The sequence below is a fragment of the Eschrichtius robustus genome, chromosome 7, assembly GCF_028021215.1.
Source record: "Eschrichtius robustus isolate mEscRob2 chromosome 7, mEscRob2.pri, whole genome shotgun sequence".
Lineage (NCBI taxonomy): Eukaryota > Metazoa > Chordata > Mammalia > Artiodactyla > Eschrichtiidae > Eschrichtius > Eschrichtius robustus.
This window is the reverse complement of record NC_090830.1, coordinates 15,798,281-15,816,667: the sequence shown is the minus strand read 5'-3', so window position 1 is coordinate 15,816,667 and position 18,387 is coordinate 15,798,281. Positions and strand designations below refer to the sequence as shown.

General features: G+C 52.5%; 5 pseudogenes; all 5 read right to left on the bottom strand.

Annotated features, from left to right (window-relative positions):
• Positions 1-1,621: 1,621 nt before the first annotated feature.
• Positions 1,622-1,740, bottom strand: LOC137767876 (5S ribosomal RNA; annotated as a pseudogene).
• Positions 1,741-2,650: 910 nt separating this feature from the next.
• Positions 2,651-2,769, bottom strand: LOC137767882 (5S ribosomal RNA; annotated as a pseudogene).
• Positions 2,770-3,679: 910 nt separating this feature from the next.
• LOC137767877 (5S ribosomal RNA) lies at positions 3,680-3,798 on the bottom strand (annotated as a pseudogene).
• A 1,937-nt stretch (positions 3,799-5,735) lies between these two features.
• Positions 5,736-5,854, bottom strand: LOC137767881 (5S ribosomal RNA; annotated as a pseudogene).
• Positions 5,855-7,789: 1,935 nt separating this feature from the next.
• LOC137767883 (5S ribosomal RNA) lies at positions 7,790-7,909 on the bottom strand (annotated as a pseudogene).
• Between the last annotated feature and the right edge of the window lie 10,478 nt (positions 7,910-18,387).

Genomic DNA, 18,387 nt, shown 5'->3' with positions numbered 1-18,387 from the left:
CGAGACGCAGCCCAGCCATTGCCGGGCCGGCCTTCCTGCCAGACAGCAGTTTGTGCAAAGCCACTGGAAGCCACCATTGGGCCGCCACGGCTCCTTAGCCCCAGCAAAGCCACCCTTGCAACCACGCCACCCGCCAAGCACAGTTCTGGCGCCGGGATGTCAGCCGACCTGGAGAACCGGTCACGGCCCACGGCCCCGCTCCTGCCTCCAGCCGTGGTGAAACGGTGGAGGGTGGGCTTTTTCCGGAGGTAGCTGTATAGAGACACACGGGCAGATAGGTGGCTGTGGCGTGGATGGGCGCTGGTGGGGGCGGCCAGGTTTAGGTCGAGGGCCTCGTGGGCCTTACGGCCGTCACCCAGGCCTGCGGCGGAGTCTGGGTCCGGGCCAGCCGTCCTGGGAGCGGCTGGGGTGCGGCTGCCTAACAGGGCCGACTTCCGGCCACATGTCCGGTCGTTCCAGCTGGGGGCGCCCCTTCCAGCACACGCTGTGTTTGGCGGGGCCTGAGGAGGTGAGGCCTGCGGTTCTGCCTGGCAGGGTAGGAGGCAGCTTCGGCCGCGGGGGACTAAAGGAGCAGGTGGTGCGGGGGGGAAAAAAGCCTAAAGCACCCGGTATTCCCATATAGTCTCCCATCCAAGTACTAACCAGGCCCGATCCTGCTTAGCTTCTGAAATCAGATGAGATGGGATGTGCTCAGGGTTGTATGGCAATAGAAGGTAGTGGGCTCCACGGTGTGCCTCTTGAGGCTCAGCTTCACTGGTACTGGGGACTTACCGCCAGGCCGGTGGCCAGCCCTCTCCAACACGGCCCTGCTGCCTGCCTAGGCAAGCGACAGGAGGCTTCGGGGACCCGGAGGTGGCGGATTCTTGGGCGACATTGCAGCCCAGTTCAGGCGGGAACCTCCAGATCCTTAGGCGCTTGACGCTCCGCCCCAGATCCCACTCGACGCTCAGAAGGACGTGGCCTCAGAGGCTTAAGGGCCAGTGGCCTGCTGTCCCTTGGGCATTCCCCAACCCGTCCACCCACGCAGTGCGAGACGCAGCCCAGCCATTGCCGGGCCGGCCCTCCTACCGGACGGCAGTTTGCGCAAAGCCACTGGAAGCCACCATTGGGCCGCCACGGCTCCTTAGCCCCAGCAAAGCGACCCTTGCAACCACGCCACCCGCCAAGCACAGTTCCGGCGCCTGGAGGTCAGCCGACCTGGAGAACCAGTCATGGCCCACGTCCCCGCTCCGGCCTCCAGCCGTGGCGAAACGGTGGAGGGTGGGCTTTTTCCGGAGGGAGCTGTATAGAGACACATGGGCAGATAGGTGGCTGCGGCATGGATGGGCGATGGTGGGGGCGGCCAAGGTGTAGGTCGAGGGCCTCGTGGGCCTCACGGCCTTCAGCCGGGTTGCGGCGCAATCTGGGTGCGGGCCAGCCACACCGGGAGCGGCTGGTTTATTGCTATCTTCCTGGGCCGCCTTCTGGGCGCATGTGCAGCAAGACCGGCCGTGAGCGCCCCCTCCAGAGCACGCTGTGTTGGGAGGGGCCTGAGGAGGTGAGGCCTGCAGCGGTGCCCAGTGAGGCGGAGGCGGCCTCGGCCGTGGGCTACTAAAGGAGAATTTATAGTGGGAGGCAAATAAGCCTACAGCACCTGGTATTCCCATGTGGTCTCCCATCCAAGTACTAACCAGGCCCGACCCTGCTTAGCTTCCAGAATCAGACGAGATGGGGCACATTCAGGGTGGTATGGCCGTAGAAGGCAGTGGGGGCCACGGGGTGCTTCTTGAGGCTCAGCTTCGCTGGTGCTGGGGCTTGCCGACTGCCCGGCAGCCAACCCTCTCCTGCACGGCCCAGCCGCCCACCAAGGCAGGCGACAGGAGGCCTCCGGTACCTGGGTTTGGCGGACCCGTGTGTTACTTCACAGCTCAGGTCAGGCGGGACCCTCCAGGCCTGTAGGCGCTTGGCCTTCCGACCCTGGTCCCGCTTGACGCTCACAAGGACGTGGCCCTTGGGTCTTAAAGGCCGGTGGCCCGCGGTCCCTTGGGCATTCGCCACCCTGTCTGCCCACACAGTTCTAGGCGAAGCCCAGCCGTGGCCGGGTCGGCCCTCCTGCCTGACGGCAGTTGTCCTGAAGCCACTAGGAGCCACCATTGAGTCCGCATGACCCCTTAGACCCAGCAAAGCCACCCTTGCACACACGCCAACTGCCGAGAAATGTTCCCTGCGCCTGGTGACCGGCCGGCCCGGAGAACCGGTCGCGGCCCACGACCCCACTCCCGCCCCTGGCCGTGGTGAAACAGTGGAGGTTGGGCTTTCTCCGGAGGGAGCTGTGGAGAGACACACGGGCAGACAGGTGGCTGCGGCGCGGATGGGCGCTGGTGGGGTTGGCCAGGTGCAGGTCGAGGGCTTCGCGGGCTTCACCATCTTCACCCGGGCCTGTGGCGGAGTCTGGTTCCAGGCCAGCCACCCCGGGTGCGGCTGGGGTGCGGCTGCCTTCCAGGGCTGCCTTCCGGTGGCATGTCCAGCCAGACCGGTGGGGAGCCCCCCCTCCGGCGCACGCTGTATTGGGAGGGGCCTGAGTAGATGAGGCCTGCAGCTGTGCCCGGCGAGGGCAGAGGAAGCCTTGTGCACCGGCGACTAAAAGAAAAGGCGGATCACGAGGCAAAAAATACTAAAGCACGCAGTATTCCCAGGTGGTCTCCCATCCAGGTACTAAACAGACCCGACCCTGCTTAGCTTCCGAGATCAGACGAGATGGGGTGCATTTAGGGTGGTATGGCCGTAGAAGGCAGTGGGGGCAATGGGGTGCCTCTTGAGGCTCAGCTTAGCTGGGGCTGGCGAATTACTGCCAGTCTGGCAACCAGCCCTCTGCAGCACGGCCCTGCCTCGCACCCATGCAGGTGACAACTGGCCTCGGGGTCCAGGGGGTGGTGGAGTCTTGGACGACCTCGCAGCTCAGTTCGGGTGGTAACATCCAGTCCCGTAGGCACTTGGCGAACCGCCCCAGATCCCGCTCGACGCTCACAAAGACATGGCTCCGAAGGCTTAAGGGCCCGTGGTCCACGGTCCCTTGGTCATTCCCCACCCTGTCCACCCACGCAGTGCTAGGTGCAGTCCAGCCATGTCCGGGCCGGCCCTCCTGCCTGACGGCAGTTGGCCCAAAGCCACTGGGAGCCACCATTGATCCGGCACGGCCCCTTGGCCCCAGCAAGGCCACCCTTGCCCCCACGCCTCCTGCCGAGCACTGTTCCGATGCCTGGAGGTCAGCCGACCTGGAGAACCGGTCACGGCCCACGACCCCGTTCCCACCTCCAGCCGTGGCAAAACGTTGGAGGGTGGGCTTTTTCCGGAGGGAGCTGTATAGAGACACACGGGCAGATAGGTGGCTGCGGCCTGGATGGGCGCTGGTGGGTGCGGCCAGGTGTAGGTCGAGGGCCTCGTGGGCCTCACGGCCTTCACCCGGGCCTGCGGCGCAATGTGGATGCGGGCCGGCAACCCCGGGAGTGCCTGGTTTATTGCTATCTAACAGGGCCGCCTTCTGGCTGCATGTCCAGCCGGACCGGCGGGGAGCGCCCACTCCAGAGCACACTGTGTTGGGAGGGTCCTGAGGATGTGAGGCATGCAGCGGTGCCCGGCGGAGGCAGAGGCGGCCTCGGCCGTGGGCGACTAAAGGATAATTTATAGTGGGAAGCAAAAAAGCCTACAGTACCCGGTATTCCCATGTGGTCCCCCATCCAAGTACTAACCAGGCCCGACCCTGCTTAGCTTCCAGAATCAGACGAGATGGGGCGCGTTCAGGGTGGTATGGCCATAGAAGGCAGCAGGGACCATGGGGTGCTTCTTGAGGCTCAGCTTCACTGGTGCTGGGGCTTGCCGACTGCCTGGCAGCCAACCCTCTCCCGCACGGCCCAGCCGCCCACCAAGGCAGGCGACAGGAGGCCTCCGGTACCTGGGGTTGGCGGACCCGTGGGTGACTTCGCAGCTTAGGTCAGGCGGGACCCTCCAGGCCTTTAGGCGCTTGGCCCTCCTACCCTGGTCCCGCTTGACGCTCACAAGGACGTGGCCCTGGGGGCTTAAGGGCCGGTGGCCCACGGTCCCTTGGGCATTCGCCACCCTGTCTGCCCACACAGCTCTAGGCGAAGCCCGGCCGTGGCCGTGTCGGCCCTCCTGCCCGACGGCAGTTGTCCTGAAGCCACTAGGAGCCACCATTGAGTCGGCACGACCCCTTAGACCCAGCAAGGCCACCTTTGCCCCCACGCCAACTGCCAAGCAAAGTTCCCTGCGCCTGGTGACCGGCCGGCCCGGAGAACCGGTCCCGGCCCACGATCCCCCTCCCGCCCCCGGCTGTGGTGAAGCGGTGGAGGGTGGGCATTTTCCCGAGGGAGTTGTGGAGCGACACACGGGCAGACAGGTGGCTGTGGCGTGGATTGGTGCTGGTGGGGGTGGCCAGGTGTAGGTCGAGGGCCTCGCGGGCCTCACGATCTTCACCCGGGCCTGCGGCGGAGTCTGGGTCCGGGCCAGCCACCCCGGGAGTGGCTGGGGTGCGGCTGCCTAACAGGGCCGCCTTCTGGCCGCATGTCCATCCAGTCCGGCTGGGGGTGCCCCTTCCGGCGCATGCTGTGTTGGGAGGGGCCTGAGGAGGTGAGGCCTGCGGCAGTGCATGGCAGGGGAGGAGCCGTCCTCGGCCACGGGCGACTAAAGTAGAAGGTGGTGTGGGAGGGAAAAAAGCCTACAGCACCCGGTATTCCCATGTAGTCTCCCATCCAAGACCTAGCCAGGCCCGATCCTGCTTAGCTTCTGAGATCAGATGAGATGGGATGCGCTCAGGGTTGTATGGTCATAGAAGGCAGGGGGGGCCACGGGGTGCCTCTTGAGGCTCAGCTTGCTGGTGCTGATGTGTTACCGCCAGGCCGGTGGCCAGCCCTCTCCATCACGGCCCTTCCGCCTGCCCAGGCAGGCGACAGGAGGCCTCGGGGACCCGGAGGTGGCGGAGTCTTTGTTGAGCTCACAGCTCAGTTCGGGTGGGACCTCCAGGCCCGTAGGTGCTTGACTGTCCACCCCAGATCCAGCTCGACGCTCACAAGGATGTTGCCGCAGAGGCTTAAGGGCCAGTGGCCTGCTCTCCCTTGGGCATTCCCCACCCTGTCCACCCATGCAGTGCTAGGCGCAGCCCAGCCATGGCCTGGCCGGCCCTCCTGCCCGACGGCAGTTGGCCCAAAGCCACTGGGAGCCACCATTGGGCCAGCACGGCCCCTTAGCCCCAGCAAAGCCATCCTTGCACCCACACCACCCGCCAAGCACAGTTCCCTGCGCCTGGAGGTCAGCCGACCTGGAGAACTGGTCACGGCCCACGACCCCGCTCCCGCCTTCAGCCGTGGCTAAACGGCGAGGGTGGGCTTTCTCCCGAGGGAGCTCTATAGAGACACACGGCCAGATAGGTGTCTGCGGCCTGCATGGGTGCTGGTGGGGGCCACCAGGTGTAGATTGTGGGCCTCGTGGGCCTCACGGCCTTCACCCGGGCCTGCGGCGCACTCTGGGTGTGGGCCAGCCACCCCGGGAACGGCTGGTTTATGGCTATCTTCCAGGGCCGCCTTCTGGCCGCATGTCCACCCAGACTGGCGGGGAGTGCCCCCTCCAGATCACGCTGTGTTGGGAGGGGCCTGAGGAGGTGAGGTCTCCAGCGGTGCCCGGTGGAGGCGGAGGCGGCCTCGGCCATGGGCGACTAAAGGAGAATTTATAGTGGGAGGCAAAAATGCCTACAGCATCCCATATTCCCATGTGGTCTCCCATCCAAGTACTAACCAGACCAGACCCTGCTTAGCTTCCAGGATCAGACGAGATTGGGCGCGTTCAGGGTGGTATGGCCATAGAAGGCACCAGGGGCAATGGGGTGCCTCTTGAGGCTCATCTTCCCTGGTGCTGGGGCTTGCCGACAGCCCGGCAGCAAGCCTCTCTAGCACGGCCCAGCTGCCCACCAAGGCAGGTGACAGGAGGCCTCGGGGATTTGGGGTTGGCGGACTCGTGGGCGAACTCGTACCTCAGGTCAGGTGGGACCCTCCAGGCCCGTAGGAAGTTGGCCCTCCGCCACAGTTCCCGCTTGACGCTCACAAGGATGTGGCCCCGGAGGCTTAAGGGCACGTGGCCCGCAGTCCCTTGGCCATTCACCATGCTGTCTGCCCACACAGTTCTAGGCGAAGCCCAGCCGTGGCCGGGCCGGCCCTCCTGACCAACGGCAGTTGGCCCGAAGCCACTGGGAGCCACCATTGAGTCGGCACGACCCCTTAGACCCAGCAAGGCCACCCTTGCCCCCAAGCCAACTGCTGAGCAAAGTTCCCTGCGCCTAGTGACCGGCAGCCCGGAGAACCAGTCCCGGCCCATGACCCCAATCATGCCACCAGCCATGGCGAAACGTCAGAGGGTGGGCTTTTTCCGGAGGGAGCTGTGGAGAGATACACAGCAGACAGGTGGCTGCGGCGTGGATGGGCGCTGGTGGGGTCGGCCAGGTGCAGGTCGATGGCCTCGCAGGGTTCACGATCATCACCCGGGCCTGCGGCGGAGTCTGGGTCCGGGCCAGCCACCCCGGGAGCAGCTAGGGTGCGGCTGCCTTCCAGGGCCGCCTTCTGGCGGCATGTCCAGCCAGACCGGTGGGGAGCGCCCCTTCTGGCGCACGCTGTGTTGGGAGGGGCCTGAGGAGGTGAGGCCTGTGGCTGTGCCCGCCAGGGGCGGAGGCAGCCTCAGCCGTGGGCAACTAAAGGAGAAGGTGGTGCTGGAGGGAAAAAAGCCTACAGCACCCGGTATTCCCATGTGGTCTCCCATCCAGGTCCTAACAGGCCCGATACTACTTACCTTCCGAGATCTGACGAGATGGTGTGCATTTAGGGTGTTATCGCCGTAGAAGGCAGTGGGCGCCACGGGGTGCCTCTTGAGGCTCAGCTTAGCTGTTGCTGGCGAATTACCGCCAGTCCGGCGACCAGCCCTCTGCATCACTGCCCTGCCGCCCACCCAGGCAGGCGACAGCAGGCCTCGGGGTCCAGTGGGTGGTGGAGTCTTGGGCGACCTCGCAGCTCAGTTCTGGCGGGAATATCCAGGACCATAGGCGCTTGGCGCACTGCCCCAGATTCCGCTCGACGCTCACAAAGACGTGGCTCCGGAGGCTTAAGGGCTCACGGTCCACGGTCCCTTGGGCATTCCCCACCCTGTCCACCCACGCAGTTGTAAGTGCAGTCCAGCCGCGGCCGGGCCGGCCCTCCTGCCTGACGGCAGTTGGCCCAAAGCCACTGGGAGCCACCACTGGGTGGGCACGGCCCCTTGGCCCTGGCATGGCCACCCTTGCCCAACGCCACCCACCGAGCACAGTTCTCAGCAGCTGGTGGCCATCTGGCCAGGAGAACCGGACCCGACCCACCACCGCGCTCCCGCCCCAGGCCGTGGTGAAACGGCCGAGGGTGGGCTTTTTCCAGAAGGAGCTGTGGAGAGATACACGGCCAAACAGGAGGTTGCTGCACAGATGGACGCTGGCGGGGGCGGCCAGGTGCAGGTCGAGGGCCTCGCGGGCAGCACGGACCTCACCTGTGCCTGCAGCGGAATCTGGGTCCGGGCCAGCCACCCCGGGAGTGGCTGGGGTGCGGCTGCCTTTCAGGGCCGCCTTCTGGTCGCATGGCTGGCCAGGCCGGAGGGGAGTGCCCCCTCTGGCTCACGCTGTGCTTGGAGGGGCCTGAGGAGTTGAGTACTGCAGTGGTGCCTGGCGGGGATGGAGGCGGCCTCGGCCGCGGACGAGTACAGGAGAAGGCAGAGCGGGAGGCAAAAAAGCCTACAGCACCTGGCATTCCCAGGTGGTCTCCCATCCAAGTACTCACCAGGCCCGACCCTGCTTAGCTTCTGACATCAGACGAGATGGGGGTGCGTTTAGGGTGGTATGGCCGTAGAAGGCAGTGGGGGGACACAGGGTGCCTCTTGAGGCTCAGCTTCGCTGGTGCTGGTGACTTACTGCCAAGCCGGTGGCCAGCCCTCTCCAGCACGGCCCTGCTGCCCGCCCAGGCAGGTGACAGGAGGCCTCGGGCACCCGGGGGTGGTGGCGTGGTGGGCGACCTCGCAGCCCATGGCTGGCGGGACCCTCCAGGCCTGTAGGCGCTTGGCGTCCTGCCCCATATCCTGCTCAACACTCACAGTATCGTGGCCCAATAGGGATAAATTGGGAGATTGGGACTGATATTTACACACACTACTATATATAAAATAGATAACTAATAAGAACCTGTTGTATAGCACAGGGAACTCCACTCAGTACTCTCTAATGACCTATATGGGAAAAGAATCAGGAAAAAAAAAAGGTGGATATATGTATACGTACAACTGATTCACTTCGTTGTAGACCTGAAATTAACCCAAAATGTAAATCAAGTACACTCCAATAAATTATTTTTAAATGTTAGTATAGAATACTGGCTATATTACCTGTGCTGTATAATGTACCCTTGTAGCTTCTCTATTTTATACATACATAGTGGTTTGTACCTATGAATCTTCTACCCCTATCTTGCCCCTCCCCCTTCCCTCTCCCCACTGGTTAACACTAGTTTGTTCTCTCGATCTGTGGGTTGCTCATTCCTGCTCTGAATAAGCTTGACCTCCCTGATTTCCCTCCCAGCCTCTGCCTAAGCCTGGAAGCCACCAGCACAGGGTCATCTGTTCCCTCTTCTGCCTTTCTGTCCTATTCTCAAACATGACAATGTCAGGGAACCTCAGGAACCCAGCCAGTTTGGGCATCAGGTGTGTCAGGGAGTGACAGTGGCTGGGACAGATTGGTGAGGAGCCTGCAGCTTGGTGGTATCTGATACCCACCGTCTGGGGAGTGGGCGTTCCTAGGGGATGTCAGGGTGGTGATATGTGTGTGTGGACACTGCAGATTAGGAAGGCAGCAGGCATGTTCTCTAGGCTTAACCAGCCTTGGAGAAACATGGGAGTTTCTCCTATGTTTCTCCTACAATGGACTTGAACCTCAGAGGTCATAACTGCAGGCACCCTGGCCCCCACCCCTGGCTGTTCCCACACAGCAGGACCCACGGCTGCTTCAGCACTTGCAGGTGTAGTAGCTCTTATGAGTGCTACATGGGTGGTTCACGACCAGAGTAGGACCAGTGGCTTCCTCCCTCTTCTTGTCCTGGCCTCTTAGGTGCTGTCCTCAGTGACACGGGGATGGGCCAGGGTGAGCATCTCAGCCCAGAAAGTCTTGGTGGTCTGTGTTTCTTTCATTAAAAGCATCTGTGCTTTTTTAAGACAGAATGTTTAACTTGGAAAACAAAAGCTCTCACCTAATTTTCTTCCTGAGAGCCAGCACAACTGAACCTCTGAGCATTCTTCCTGCAGGCTGTGCGGAGAGACAGAGGCTGTCCACCAGCTTTCGTTGGGCCATGTCTCTGGTTCAGAAATTTGGAACTTGTGAAAATTATTGTTACAGTAGAACCAAAAGGCCTTACCTTGTTTGAGTAAGATTTTAACTTAGATTGACTCTTTCAGTTCTTAGATTTATATTTTGTCATGTCTACCTTACAGATATTTTTCCTGAAGCTGATAATATGGCCTGACTGTGCAGTAGGGGGAAGGGTATAAGGTCCTAAACGTTAAAGACATTTCAGCCACTTAATTGTGAAATGCATTTCTACCCAGAATTCTCTCAGAGTCGTGCTGATGCCTAAAAGATGTGATCCACTCTTGTGTCCTTAAAACTGAAAATCAAAAGGGTACTGAGGTGTTTGATTAAATAATGTCTCCAGAGTGTTAGCATGAGGTTCATGAACCTATGTGCTTTCAAAAACCTCCCGTCAGTGCACAGCAGGCATCTGGTCAAATGTGAGCCCCTCCTGGGGCCCAGCACCCTCTTGGCAACGGGGGTAAACAAAGTCTCTACTTCTGAGGATGTGGGCAGGTCAGTAAGTAGACAATGCATGGCAAGACTGGGGTGACGGGGTTGGAATAGAGGAATGTGGTAGAAGGACGTGGCACCCTCTCTGAAGACCTGGTGCTTAAGTTAAAACCTGAATAAAGATCCTTATCAAAAATTTGACCCAACTGACAACAAGTAACACCACTCTGTATCCTCAGCAAAGCTGGATGAAGAGGGGGGTCTCTCCCCCAGCTGGACAGTTGTCCAGAGCACTAGTGAATAAGAGGAATGAAACATCACTGGAGGAATTCAGCAAAGTATAAATGGGTCCTTCTGACAAAGTTGAGAGAACTTCCCAGTGGAAATAGAAACTGCTGGTCAGGGCAGAGCCATCTCTGTGCAGGACTTAACATAGTCAATATCGTCTCTCCCAGCAGCTTGAAAGTGGGTACACAGGGCTGTTTACAAGAAAGGAGAGATCTATTTTGCCTAAACATTAACCCCTTTAATAAGCCTCTCAAGAAAGTCATTGCTTCAGAGGAATTACAAAGGAGAACCCAAGAGAGAACACGAGCTCTTACCTCCTAGGGTGTCTCCTTTAGGATGGGTTCCATTTTAGGAAAAAGCTGATGGGAAAACTGACTCACAGGACAAGGGGGCCTGCTCCTCATGGGCCAGCTCCACATCCTTCTGGAACAGTCTACGATGACTTAATCGCACGGGATCCTTCTTCATCCCCAGCATAGACATCTTACAGTCTTTCTCTTAAGAAACAAAGAGGTGTTAAGTTTTATTGTTATTTTTCAACGTGGAACGTGAATTTAAAAATATGACAACCAAGAGAGAAGGATAAACAGAAAAAGGCACTTGAAACTCCCTATTTTCAACTTTAGCACAGTGATTACTAACCAGTGGACACTAGGAAACTGTTCATCTCTCAGTGACTTTACATATCTGTCTTTCCACTTTTCCAAAGAATATAGATTTTGTGATTAAATATGAATTTGTTAAATTATATAACTGAGCTCTTTCCTTGTCAGTTTTTTGCAGTGAATGTACACCAAAGGCTAAACCACCACCATGAGGGAGTCAGTCAACATAAGTAAACACATGTGTGCACACACATCAAAGGAGGTCCTTAAACTCAAGCCAGCGGCAAGGACGACGCTTGCTCACATACTTGCACTCAATGCTCTTCTAGAAAACAGATGCAGAACTCTAGGGCCTTCTTTGGCCGTGCTGCGTGGCTTGTAGGATCTTAGTTCCACGACCAGGGATCCGAACCCGCCCTCGGCAGTGAAAACGCGGTGTCCTAACCACTGGACCACAAGGGAATTCCCGTAGTCACTTTTCATTTAAAGAATAATTTTTATTAGCACAAATTTAACCTTATAACAAACGTTAAGGCTAGATTGAGGTTGTGTCAGACTGACCTCTCTAGGTAAATCAAAAGCTACCAATAAAAATATGAGAACAAGATGTGTTCCCTGCAGGAAGATGGTGCATGTACCCAGGGTTTACAGTGCACAGTGGGAAGAAAGGAAATTAATATAAACCACCTGGATACACTGCTTTCATAAATCACCTCTGCCAACACCTCAGGAGGGTGGGATTTTTACCCGGTAATATGACCCAGATTTTCATTCTCACACTATCCAAGCCTTTCTCAGTGGTCCATCTTCACAGGGTTGCTACAGTTTCCCTCCGACCAGCACTATGGGCACTAAGGACCCCAGCAAATGGACTGTCCTTCACTCCCCGGGGAGCAGCAGCCTGATTTCCACCTGGTAATCAAGCTCAGTCACCACGGCTTAGTCTCTGCTTGTTTTAGTGACACAGAGAATTCCAAATGGGCAGGGCAGTCTCAGCTTCCAATTTTATTTTCACCTGATAAAAAAATTTGTATCGAAATACACAAAAATTCTAAGTGTAGAGCATGACAAATTGGCACAATGCCACACCCTGTACCCACCACCCAGATGGACAAACAGAACGTCCCCTCCTGACTACCTGCCCACGGGAAACCACTAATCTGTCTTCTGAAACCATAGATTAGTTTTGTCTGTTCTTGAGCTTTGTGTAAATGGAATCACGCAGCACAGACCCCTTTGCGACTGCTTTCTTTAGCTCAACATTATATTGGTGAGGTTCATTCATATTTTGTAGTGGTAAGTGTTGACCTTAGGAAAAAATAACAGCCAGTTATTTTACCAACAAAATGAGTGTATTCAGGAAGAGCAGAGGAATTGCAATTTGGGACATGCAACGCGTGGCAAACCATAGGCAAGTCCGAGGAGACAAAGAGAATGTCAGCGTTTATTAGGTTTAAGGAGGAGATTGGGCTGGGTCAGAAGGAAATCTTTCTTCCTCCGTCTGTAAACTGCGGTGACTGATACGTGGGTGAGAGTGCCCCCTTCAGGGCTTCCAACTCCGTTTTAGAATGAGTTTCCTTTATTTTCACAAGTCAGTTCACTTTCATTTCTGTAGGACTACATCTCAGTTAATGTATCCATCCCACTGTTGATGGACATAGGGGTGTTTCCAGCGTTGTGCTGTTTCACACGCTACTGCCCAGACATCCTGCAGGTCTCGGGGCGTGTGCCCACACATCTCCTTTGTGCGTGTCTGAGGCTCTGATCCTGCATCTGAGGGAATCTGAATGTTCTACCTTCATTCATCCTTCCAAATCATTTGTCCAAAGTGGTTGTACCAGTTCACACCCCTGCCAGAAGCATATGAGAATTTTAATTTTTCCACATGCTTGCCAACACTCGCTTTTGGAAGTATTATGCTTTTAACTTGCATTTTTCAATAACAATTGAGAATGAGCACATTTTCAGACACTTGCTGGCCATTTGAATGTCTTCTTTTGTGAAGTGATGTATTTTGCCCGTTTGTCTGTTACTTTGTCTTTTCTCATTGAGTCTTCCTTTGTTAAATATGCAATTTTTATAATTCTTTCTTGTCTCAATTCTTTTAATGCTGTGTTTCTATGTTCAGATATTCCTAATTTTAATTTAGTCCAACTTATAAACCTTTCCCTTAGTGGTTAGTGCCTTTTGTATCATTTAAGAGATTATTTCCTGTCCCAAAGTCATGAAGGTAGTTTCCTATATTATATTCTAAAAACCCTTACTGTTTTACGTTTCACATTTAATTCTGTAATTCACCAGGAATGAGGCTTGCATATGATTTAAGTAGGGATCATGTTCCATTTGTCCCCGGATTACTACATAATTGAACCAGTGCTACTTAATAAAAAAAAAAATCGTCCTTTCTTGATGTTCTGCAGTGCCTCCAATTATAGATCAAATGTCTAAGAGACCATGGGTCTGGCTCTGGAATCTCTAGTCTTTTCCACCAGTTTGTCTACCCTTGCTTATACCAATACAACAGTGTCATACTTGTTGTGTCTTTATAATAAATCTCTATTTTGTTGGTGCTAGTTCTCCAACTATATCTTCCTCCTACTATGTTTTCTTAGCTGTCTTTGTTTTTTACATTTCCATAAGTTTTAGAATTGACTTTTAAATGTACACACACACACACACACACACACACAAACTATTGGGATTTTAATTGAGATTGCTTTGAATCTATAAATAAATTTGGTCTTTACCATATTGACTCTTTCAAATCTTGGACATAGTACATTACCTCTCATCCCATTTATTAAGTTTTCTTTAACTCCTCTTGATACTGTTTTATATATTTTTTGGTTGGAGGTCTTTTAAATTTTTCTTAAATTTATTTTTAGGTATTTGAAGGTTTTGTTTAAGTTTTTTTTTTGTTTTTTTTTTATACTGCACCAAGAAGTCTGCAACAAACAACCACACCTCTCCCGCTTTAGTGTAAAAGAAGCCTGACTTCTAACTCAGGTAAGATGGTTCTTTGGGGTATTAGTCAACCAACTTCTCGATTTGCTGACTTTCCAGATAAAGTCACTATTACTTGCCCCAGCACCCTGTCTCTTGATTTATCGTCCTGTCATGCAGCAAGCAGTACGAGCTTGGATTGGTAACATTTCTGTTTTGTATATAGACAGAATAATCCAGCATGTGTTTTTTGCAGTCTGGCTTCTTTCATTCAGTGTTATGTTTGTAGGAGGCTTTAAGACGCAGTGCACAATTCTTCATGTTCTCTTTGCCATGATGCAGTGCTTGTGGGAGCATGTGTTGAGATGAAGACTCTGTCCCCCCAGGTCCCTGACTGACTAAATTGAGCAGATCCCCCAGGTAGGACACGTAACATGATGAAGAAACACGTTTTCGCTGTATTAAGCCAGTGAGATTCTAGGATTGGTAGTTACCACAGTAGAGCCTAAGCTGTCCTGACAGAACCTGGTACCAGAAGTCTGGTGCTGCTGTAACAAAATCTAAATTATGTGTCTTTATCTTAAGGGTCAGATAGTGAGCAATGAGAACACTGCTATTAGAGCCTAGAAAAGTAGTCATCCATGCTATTTAGTGATGAAATATTTTATAATATTGCCAAATATTGCTGTGAGGAGGGATTATGTACCTGAAGAAATGGTAGTTCTAGAAGAAAAGGCTGAAATACAGAACATTTGTAGTATATGTTGATTTTGGTTTTAAATAGCTCATAAATGATGACTTACTTACAAGTGGAAGAAAAGGGAATAGAGGGCCCCTGAATCCAGGCTCCTGCAGGGTTAGAAGAAACAATCACTTTTAATCCCATTCTCTTCCTAACTGTGCCTCCACCCCACCAAAAATGAGCAGGCTTTTGAGCAAGAGAAGATATTAAAACCTGCCTTTCTGCAGGGTCAAATCAAGGGTATGGCCATCATACCTACTGTTCAACCTCGGAATGCATTAAGATATTTCAGATTAGGGTCCAACTAAGAGCCTAAACCCTAGAAAATCACTTCATTAGAAGACAATGGGTCTTCCCTGGTGGCGCAGTGTGTTAAGAATCTACCTGCCAACACAAGGGACTCAAGTTCGAGCCTTGGCCCAGGAATCCCACATGCTGCAGAGCAACTAGGCCATGTGCCACAACTACTGAGCCTGAGCTCTAGAGCCTGCAAGACACAACTATTGAACCCACATGCCACAACTACTGAAGCCTGAGCGCCTAGAGCCTGCGCTCCACAACAAGCGAAGCCACAACAATAGGAAGCCCGCGCACAGCAACGAAGACCCAATGCAGCCAAAAAGAAAGAAAGAAAAAAAAGAAAACAACATCCCACTAACACAACATTGTAAATCAACTACACTCCAATAAAAATTAATTTAAGAAAGAAAGGAAGTTAGAAGTTGTGGTACATATATACAATGGAATATTACTCAGCCATAAAAAGGAACGAAATTGAGTCATTTGCTGAGACGTGGATAGATCTAGAGACTGTCATACAGAGTGAAGTAAGTCAGAAAGAGAAAAACAAATATCGTATATTAACGCATGTATGTGGAACCTAGAAAAATGGTACAGATGAGCCGGTTTGCAGGGCAGAAGCTGAGACACAGATGTAGAGAACAGACATATGGACACCAAGGGGGGAAAACTGCAGTGGGGTGGGGTGGGGTGGGGTGGGGTGGGGTGGGGTGGGAATGGTGGTGTGCTGAATTGGGCGATTGGGATTGACATGTATACACTGATGTGTATAAAATTGATGACTAACAAGATCCTGCAGTATAAAAACAAACAAACAGACAAAACAACTAATACTAAACTTTCATTGGGTTATTTGTATGGAAATATGTTAATATAAATGTTTCAGACATTACATGAAATTTCTAAAAATCTTATATGTTCTGGTATAATGTTATAAATCATAATTCTAGTTATTACTTTAGAATGTATATCTCAGAAATTAAAGAAAAAAGAAAGAAAGGAAGAAAGAAAGAAAACAACGACCCAGTGAAGGGAGACTAAGGTTATGGCACCTGAAAGAAAGCCCATAGGCCGAAGTTACCTATAATTAAGTTGAGAAAGAGGGGAGGAGGGAGACACATGGATGAGAAAGCAAGAAAATTTTGCAAATCTGAGAGGTATGTGCAGAAAAACTGTGGGTGTGTGTATTAGTTACCTGTTGTGGTGGAATGCGTTACCCCAAAACTTAGTGGTTCTTTGTTATTTCACAGAATCTGGCCACTGCTTAGCTGGGTTTTCCTCCTTAGGGTCTCCATCAAGGCTGCAGTCAACATGTCAGCTGGCTGGTTGACTGGGGAAGACTCCACTCCCAGGCTCACTCAGTGCTTGTTGATAGGACTTACTTCCTTACGAGCTGTGGGACTGAGGACCTCAGTTACTCGCTGGCAGTTGGCCTGAGGCTGCCTTTTCACATGGACCTCTCCAAATGACAGCTTCATTAATTAATGTGTCCGAGCTGAGAAGGCAATGGACTCTGCTAGCAACACAAATGTCTGCAAACTAATCTTGGAGGTAATATCCTATCACCTTTGCCATATACCATTGGTCAGAAATAAGTCACTTGGCCCGGCCCACACTCAACGGGAGGGAATCATGCAAAGTCATTACACAAAGTTGTTATGGGCTGAATTCTGTACCCCTAGAATTCATACATTGCAGCTCTAACCACCAACACCCCCAGAAGATGACTGTAGTTGGAGATAAAGCCTTTAAAGAGACGATTAAGTTAAAACTAGCCTGTTAGGATGGGCTCTAATCCAATCTGACTGGTGTCCTTATAAGAAGAGAAAATTGGACACACAAAGAGATATCAGATGCACATGTGCACAGATGGAAACCCATCAACAAGGCAAGGAGAGGGGCCTCAGAAGAAACCAACCCTGCTGACACCTCGATCTCAGACTTCCAACTGCCAGCACTGTGAGAAAACAAACTCCAGTTGTTTAAGCCAGTCTATGGCATCTTGCAGTGGCAGCCTAAGCAAACAAATGCAAGTGTGGATTCCAGGAGATGGGGAGCACTGGGGCCATTTTAGAAGGCTGACTATCAGAGTGTGATTGTTGCCACAAATCACTGGCTGAAGTCAAACTGATAAAAGCTAAGTTTTTGAGAGAGCTGCACTCCCAAAGGGATGAATAAAGACACTTAAAATGAATCCTTAGGCCTCCATATCTCTCTATGGATGGGCAGTGGGCTGAGAGATCCCATGTGTCTGAAAGGTGGACAACATCAATGATTAACCTTCTGGATCACTGTGCAGTACTGACACTTCCACATAGAATGGGGAAATTTCAGAACACCCCAAGCAAGGGGAACACTTTAAAATCTTGTGGAGAGAAAAAGCATGCTAACTATAAAGGCATAAGAATAAGATGGAAATTAGACTTCTCACCAGCAACACTAGGTACCAGAAAACAGGATCAAAAATGTCAAAATTCTGGTTCAAGTAATTTAGACTTAGAATTCTAGAATTTTCTAAATATATAACCAAACTATCATTTAAGTGAGAGAGTTTAAAAAAAAAGACATTTCCAAGCTTGCAAGGACACAGAAAATATAATACCCACAACCCTCCCCCCTACCCCCATCAAATAATTTCTAGATGACATACTCTAGGAAGAAAAATGGACTCAAAGGACTTCCCTGGCGGTCCATTGGTTAAGACTCTGGAATTCCACCACAGGGGGCGAGGGTTAGATCCCTGGTTGGGGAAGTAAGATCCCACATGCTGCACAGCATGGCCAAAAAATTAAAAAAAAAAAAAAGTGGACCCAAGAGAAAAAGATGGTATAAAAGAAGCAATGGTGAATCACAAGAAAAAAAAAACCCATAACATATAAACAGAAAACCAAACTTATCACTATTACCATATAAGTAAAACTAATTTATAATGCTAAAAGGAGTGTGGGGAAGGGGTTGGATATCATAAAATTCTGAAACCAAAATCCCAGCTGATACACACAGAGGTTGAATCAAAGCCACGGAGATGTGGGAGATGGTAGACAAAAGTCACCGCATGGTGCTATTTCTTCCCTCAAGGACAGAAGGCAGCTCCAGGAGCCCTGTATTGTACATCTTTTGGAAGTTTATGTTCAGTCGCAGAGGGTGTGACTGGCTCTTGGCCCGTAAGTCCAGCAAAAGAATCACTGCATCTTCTTGGGCCTTGTTGGGTTAGTTGCCCAAGAGGAGATGGTTTGAGTCCCATTCTGGTCCTTGGAGTCTAGGATGGAGTCAACTCCACCAGAAGTACATTGTATCAGTTAAAATTTGAACTTGGATCTGAGTCAAGGGGAGGCACTCCCCAGTAGCAGCAGAGGCTTCCTTCCTCTTATCTTTCCTCATGATCTTTATCTTCTGGACAAGGCAGGGGCTTCACCTCTAGCATCCTGTTTGTGTTCTGGAGAGGGAGAAGGAGATAAAGGTATAGTGGGTGGCCTTATTGTAGGAATAGCCAAATAGATCAAGGAACTGAATCAGGAGGTGGGGTCAGGTAGATATTTTGCATAAGATACAGGTGGAATTAATGATCCAATCAATGATGTTGGAATGACTAATTTTCCATTTTTAAAAATATTTGAACACTTTATTACATACATTATATCACAATTAATTTATAAAAATCAAGA